A 6,938-nucleotide genomic window follows, 5' to 3' on the forward strand; every position below is an offset into this window, starting at 1 on the left:
ACTCAAAAATAGACATAGGATTTGTGAAGGATGGCTCAAGCGCAACAAAAAATTGCTAGCTTTGACCTCATGATCAAAGCCGCCATCTAACAAGACTCCTAAAAATCATAGCCATTCTCGAATAATTTCGATGGTTAAATTTCAATTATAAAAAAAAAAAAATTTAATTTAATTTAATTTCAAATATTTCTCAAAAAGAAATCAAAAATCCATAGCTTTTCTCTCAAAATGAATTTTTTTTGAGAAAAAAATCCTAAAATCCACAGCTGTTCACAAAAAACTACAAAAATTTAATTTCTAATATAAAATTTTTAGGAAAAAAAATTCGCATATTAAATTTTTTGTAGAGAAATTTCAAAAATCCGTAGCTTTTCACACACAATTCAATTCAATTTGAAACATTGAATTTTCTTGTTAAAAACAAAAAATCCTTAGTTGGAGTGGTTGGGAGCTACAAGTCCTCCAGCCCTCCCCCTGCAAACACGCCTGAATAACCCATATATTCATTGGAAATGATGTAAAGATATTATATAAAAATATCAAGGAGAATGATTTTGACAGCGCCCTCTATGTTACTAACATATCCACATAATACTTGTATATTACATATACAAGCAAAAGAAGATTAAAAATATTAAAAAAAATAAATCTGTTTGTTAAGATTATCGAATATCCTATATATTCTCTGCCAATTTGGTTTTAATTACAAAAAAAATAACATGAAAAATCGGGGGTAGTTTGCTTTTTGTTTGCTCTCAGAATACAATTATTATTATTATTATTATTTGACTATTCTCCATTCCATGTTTTCTTCTTGAACAACATCAACAAAAACAAAACACAATTTAACCTACAGAAACCTGAATGTCAAGGCCGCAATTAGTTAGGGAAGAGAGGGAAATCAAATCCTCATATCGTCTTAATATGTACTTGTACTCAAAGAGGTTGTGTAAAATACCCTTACTCGGAATTAAAATAAGGAGGGACGAATGGAAAGGTTGCGAGATGTTTAAATAATTATATATATTTAATATTCTTATACAGAGTGCGACCTCTATTTTACAACCAACACAATTTTCTTCTTCTTTTTTTAAATGAATTTTCTCCCAAACTCATCGCCCAATTTTAATAAAAACCAATGTTACATGAAAGCTGAATCATAAATATACATATTATTGAATATAATCCACTTTGGCATCAATAATCTACTCGAACTCGACCTTGGAAACGGGAAGAGGTCTTGATGACAGTCTCCTTGAGCCAATTCGGAATTCCTCCTACACCCTTACATCTGCTCTGGTGAGCTTGGAGGGCAAACATTGAGTCCAACAAAGTCCAAAAAATAAATCTGGCAACCAAACCAACGTTGACTTTGCAGTCTAGTATGGAGTAGAGTCTTATTCTTCTCCAGATTTTTCCACTTCATTCCTGACTCTCTAGAGTAAGGACCTGTATAACTTTAAGAAATCTACAACCTCAATATTGCCTTGTTCCGTGAGGATTGCAACAAGGACACTCAGTCTTTTACACGATTGTGCAATAAATACTTTGTTCATCGATGCCATTTTTTTTTTAAATGACGCCAAACACTTTTGGCTAGCTGCCAAGCCAATAAACAACTGCCCAACTGTGCATTATTAAGATTTCAAACTTCTTAACCCTGGGCAAGTCCTTTATCTGAGAGTCTTGAAGGAACTGAAAAATTCTGATTGTGATTATTAATCATCAAATAATTTGGCCCCACAATTTTCCCGACTGGCCTCAAGAGTAATTCCGATGAGTACATCAATGTCCTGGAAGATTAATTCAACATATGGTTTGAAGGAGTTACTGCTAAGAGGCCATTCAATTGGCAACAAGACTCTGTTCCATCCACACTGCAAAGAAAACGTTGACTTGGTTGTCCTCTAACCTACCCGGACCTCTTCCTCATGTAATTCCGTGTTTAGGGTACAGTAGAGCAACATACTAACAGTTCTCTTGCAACACAAATTTGTACTGATGTGAATTCCGGAATCTACCGAAATAAACTCTCATCCGGACTTGCTCCCGTTTCTGAAGTCGAGTCGGGCCCGTTATTTCCGCCTTACAGCCATTTTATTGAATAATAATATTCTTTTTTTATTCATCTTTCATTTGCTAATGGTTTTTATTCAAATTGAATGATTAGTTTAGGAAAAAATGTATACGATAAATGTATCGTAAAACTTCCTCAAACTATTAAAACTCAAAAAAAAATTACGTCAGGTGTCGTGCTCATCTCGAGAATAAAAGTGTTTCTAGGTTGGTCAGATCAAGTGATGCAAGTCATTACATAGATGAACCTTTTTTGTTAAAAGATTTTGCAACTTCTATTTATATATTACTGCTCTTTTTAAAATGATTAAATTTCGAGAGAAAAAAATTGCCGGCACCCTGTTGAGGGGTAGGCAAAGGCCCTAGTTACAGAAAGGCAATTGAAGAATAATACAATGAAGTTATTGACCTTTTGGATAAATACCTTAGTACTACACTATGTTACTGAGTAAACGATAATCATTCATACAATTGTATATATGTGTTACACGTCCGTAATTGTATCTCACAATCTTTCCTTTAAAAAGTGTTAGAAAAATGTCTGTCATCAGGTAGTAATTAGAAGCGTTGTGTCGCTTGTTATTTAGGAGTGAAGCCTATGGTTCTGTTCAGTTCAGTCCGCCCTATTATCATTATTATTCTCGTTGACTTGACTCAATTTTTTTTATCAGTTCTAATACTAACAGTACAAAAGACCGACGGTCTCAAGGATGGGTTCCAAGGGATGATAGGACTGGTAATAAGACTAGACTGGACCAAATAAATGCATATTGACATAACACTAGTAATTAGTAGTGCTCAGACCGAATTTTTATTCCTTTTCCGATTAATTATTAAGTGATTTGATTACCAGACCGATTTGAAAGAGTGAACCCATTTTTTGGTCTCATTCTACGGACCGATCTTATTCCCTACCCCCATTTAGACTTATGAATAGTGATGAAAATCATTTGGGAATGATACAAAAAAAGGGAATCGAAAATGAATTTCTTCTAGACAAAGATTAACTTGAAGGAAGTTTGTTTTTCAACAAGACAACGACACAAAAGATTCATCCAGGCTCTGCAAAAAATTCTTGAGAATGAAATAAGTCTCTCACATCTTATCTATTCTGCAATGGCCGTTACAATCTTCTGATTTGAACCCAATAGAGCTATTGTGAGAAACCCCAGACAGAAAAAGTTTGGGAAAAGTGACTCAGAAGTAAGTGGAACATTTTGAAGAATGCATGGAATGATATCACGCCTTGAAAACCCAACAGCAAGAAGGACAAAAGTATGTACAGCTATTATTGCGGCAAAGTGAGGATTTTTTTATGAAGCTAAAATTTAAGCAAAAAACCTTTGATTTTTTGGAAATAAATGTTTACTATAATACGCATATTGAACCTTAATTTTTCTTTATTTTAATAGCCTAATTATTGTGTTACCTGATGATAAAGTCAAAAGTGAAATTCCTTTTTTTTCCCCCAATCTTTTTGTTGCCAGTGTATATAAATGAGCCATCTTATTATTTTATTTTCATATAAGAAAGTTTGGCTATCATATAGAAATACAAAGCTACACTTTAATAAAATATTACGACGCAATATCTTAATAGAGTACAGAAGGAAATACCATCTTAGATTTTAATATTAGAAAATCCCTAATTCATTTTAAAAATTGGGAAGAAATAATATAACAATGATAGTTTGGGAATACTTAAAAGATAATAAGCAGTTGGTATGATTGACTTATTTGGCTAATTAATAGATGATTTAGCACCTTTTTTCTGTTTCTTTTTGGAGGAAAGGTTGAGTGATACAATAACTGTAACTATTTTTTTCCCCCTCATCCGTATTATGAATATTCATTGGATTAATTAGAATTATCTATTGTTAAGCAATAAACAGTTTGCAACAATTATAATTAGTTAAATGGAATCACTTGACACACCACCTACCTTTTTTCCACTTTTTTTTTTTCTCCATTTCTTTAAAGTGGAAAGGTTGCGAGGTATAATAAAGTAAAGGACGTGAGTAGGTCGTGATGCATGTGGTTGCCATTCTAATATATTTGAAGAAGTTATAAACATAAAATTATAACTTGTGATTCGCATTTTTATGAGCCTCTCGTCCCATCTCAATACTCATATCTCTCATATCCACAACAAAATTTACCTTAACAAATGAAGTACACGAATAATTTTATAGCTTCTAGTGCAACAGCATACCACAGTCTATATATATATGTTTATGTAGACCAATAAAAAAGGATCCTATTCATATGCTATGTAGATATACATAGCGTATTTAAATGGGATCCTTTATTTTACTCCTTGTGACGTCATAATAATAAATAACAAACATAAACATAAAAACTTGACTTAAATAGTCAATTCACGATGGATGGAGATGAAGTAACCTTTATTGGGGTTTTTTTTAATGCTTTTGTGTCTACCCATCTCATCGTGATAAAAGGATCTATAGATCAATGAGGGATTCACAGATGTTGAAATTGCATTAGTATGTGGTTTGACCATAATTTCTGGACATTCAACAGGGGCGTCCGTATGATTATATATATATATATATTTATTTTTTCAAAAATCTCAAATATTAATTTTTTTCAGAAATCGACAACTAGTTGCAAAAAAAAATTGAATTTTTTTTTCAAAATTCCATAAATATTCTCAAAAATTAAAATTTTTTTGGGGAAAAATTTAAGTTCAAATATTTTTTTTTTTTTAAATCAAAACTCCATAGATCATCTCAAAAAAATTTGGTATCACTCGTCTCGTCAAGGCTCATCCAAAAAGCCATGTTCGCCAATCCATGAGTATTTTCTAGTATGAATAATCCGTCTTGTTCACTGATAATTACTGACGGAGAAGTAATTAGTAATAATTCCTTTCGATTCTTTGTCGTTTTTATCTATTTTTGTTTTCTTGTTATACTAATTTTATTAAATATTTAGTCTCTAATTGGAATTTAATACATAGTAAAATTTTGTTAGTGTATGCAAAGAAATTTTTGGCATCTAATTCCATCCTTTTTCCAATTGAAAACAGTAAGTTCATGTGTTTCATAGTAATACACATGACATATATATCGATAAAAGAAATTCAGAAAAAAAAAATTAACCAAAAATAACGAAATTGATTTATACATGTTATATATATATATTAAGGCTGAATATCCAAGGGGCGTCCGCAGGGGTTTGGCTGGAGGTGTTTTACCCCCTCCCCCGCACTGAAATTAAGATTTTTTTTTATTTTTTGCTAGTCTTTTTTTTCATCATTTCGTCAAATTATGGAGTAGGCAAAAAATTTAATATTTGAAATTTTTTTACAAAAATTTTAATATTTTGGAAATAGCTAAGGATTAAAAAAAAAAAATTCCAGAATCTTAATTTTTTGTGAATAGCTAAGGATTTTCGAATTTTAATTTTCTAAAAATTTTAATATTTCAATTTTTTTTTCTAAAATATATTTATATATAAAGGCAGAATCTCCTGTGGCAAAATAGTTTAAGGCAAAATTACCTAGCGCCCAGATTGACGACGTACATTTATGTTTTATTTTATTTTTGCACACCGGTAGGTCATATTTTATGCATGTCTGCTTCTAGATATTTTAAAATAACATAAATCCCTCATCCCTTCCCGACGTTTTAATTGATTTTATGCAAAAACAAAATATTGTAATATGTATGTTTTGTTCATAGCTATTAGTATTACCATTTGAAATGTGCTCTCGGTGATAGATAATTAAATTGCAAATTACTATTTGGATCTAGCACAGCATTTGCACCTTCTACAGTAAATAATAATAGCTCATATCACGATAAGGATCAGGTCTATAATTACACTCCTTATATATTTGCAACTGTATATATGTTTATATATGTAAATAGACTAATTGTGTGACAATTACATATACGAAAAAATGATCTAGAGACATTCTGAGTGTTGATACATGCTCATTAGGGTAGATGGGGAACGTTTGTAACACTTTTTGTCACTTGCTTTATTCCTTGGATTTGATTTGATAAGAAATATGCACGATTATTTAGATCTAATTAAAGGATTTCTTTCCTTTATAAATATTGTTAAAGATTAATTGACGATGATGTCACTGGACGATATCTTTGTTGACGTCATTTTAGAGATAGGACGTGTCCTGAATCTGGATCCAAAGTACCCAGAACTCTATAAGTAAAGTAGTATTATCTAAAAAGATCCGAGATCATAACCGAGTTTGGGTACTTCAACGTTAACAATCTGAAAAAAGATCCAAAGGATTTCACGGATCTTAAAAAACATCAGAAGGATTTCACTGATCTTACAAAACATCTGAAAAAATTTACTTATCTAAAAGAGCTCATAATATTGCTTAATAAAGATTGGATCCGGAGTCTGAAAAGTGCTTCGGTTACTCGAAATTTTACGTATATTAAAAAAGATCCGAAAGATTATGGGGATCTTAAAAACAGGGGCGTTCGTAAGATTATATATTTATTTTTTTGGGGGAGGGGGTTTTATTTTACATAACTAAGCATTCAATCAGTTATGGATAATTTAGCTGATTGTGCTTCTCTGACACGTGGGTATTGTTAAAAAAATCCTAAACATTGTCGTTTCTTTTTATATATTTTATTTCTAATTGAGATACATAGAGTGAGGGTTCCATTAATGGAAATAGTTGACATAGTTAATAGCTCTTCAATCATTTAATTAATATAAATATTAAAGTAAAAATTAGTTCCTTTGCCTTTATGCTTTTTTTCTTCATATTTAATATCTGCAAAGAGTTTGAAATGTTGAAAATCATTGAGAATCTCGTTAATTTCAATTATTCCATTACAAAAAATATTTAAGAGTCAA

This window comes from Lepeophtheirus salmonis, chromosome Z (genome assembly GCF_016086655.4).
Source record: "Lepeophtheirus salmonis chromosome Z, UVic_Lsal_1.4, whole genome shotgun sequence".
Classification (NCBI taxonomy): Eukaryota; Metazoa; Arthropoda; class Copepoda; order Siphonostomatoida; family Caligidae; genus Lepeophtheirus; species Lepeophtheirus salmonis.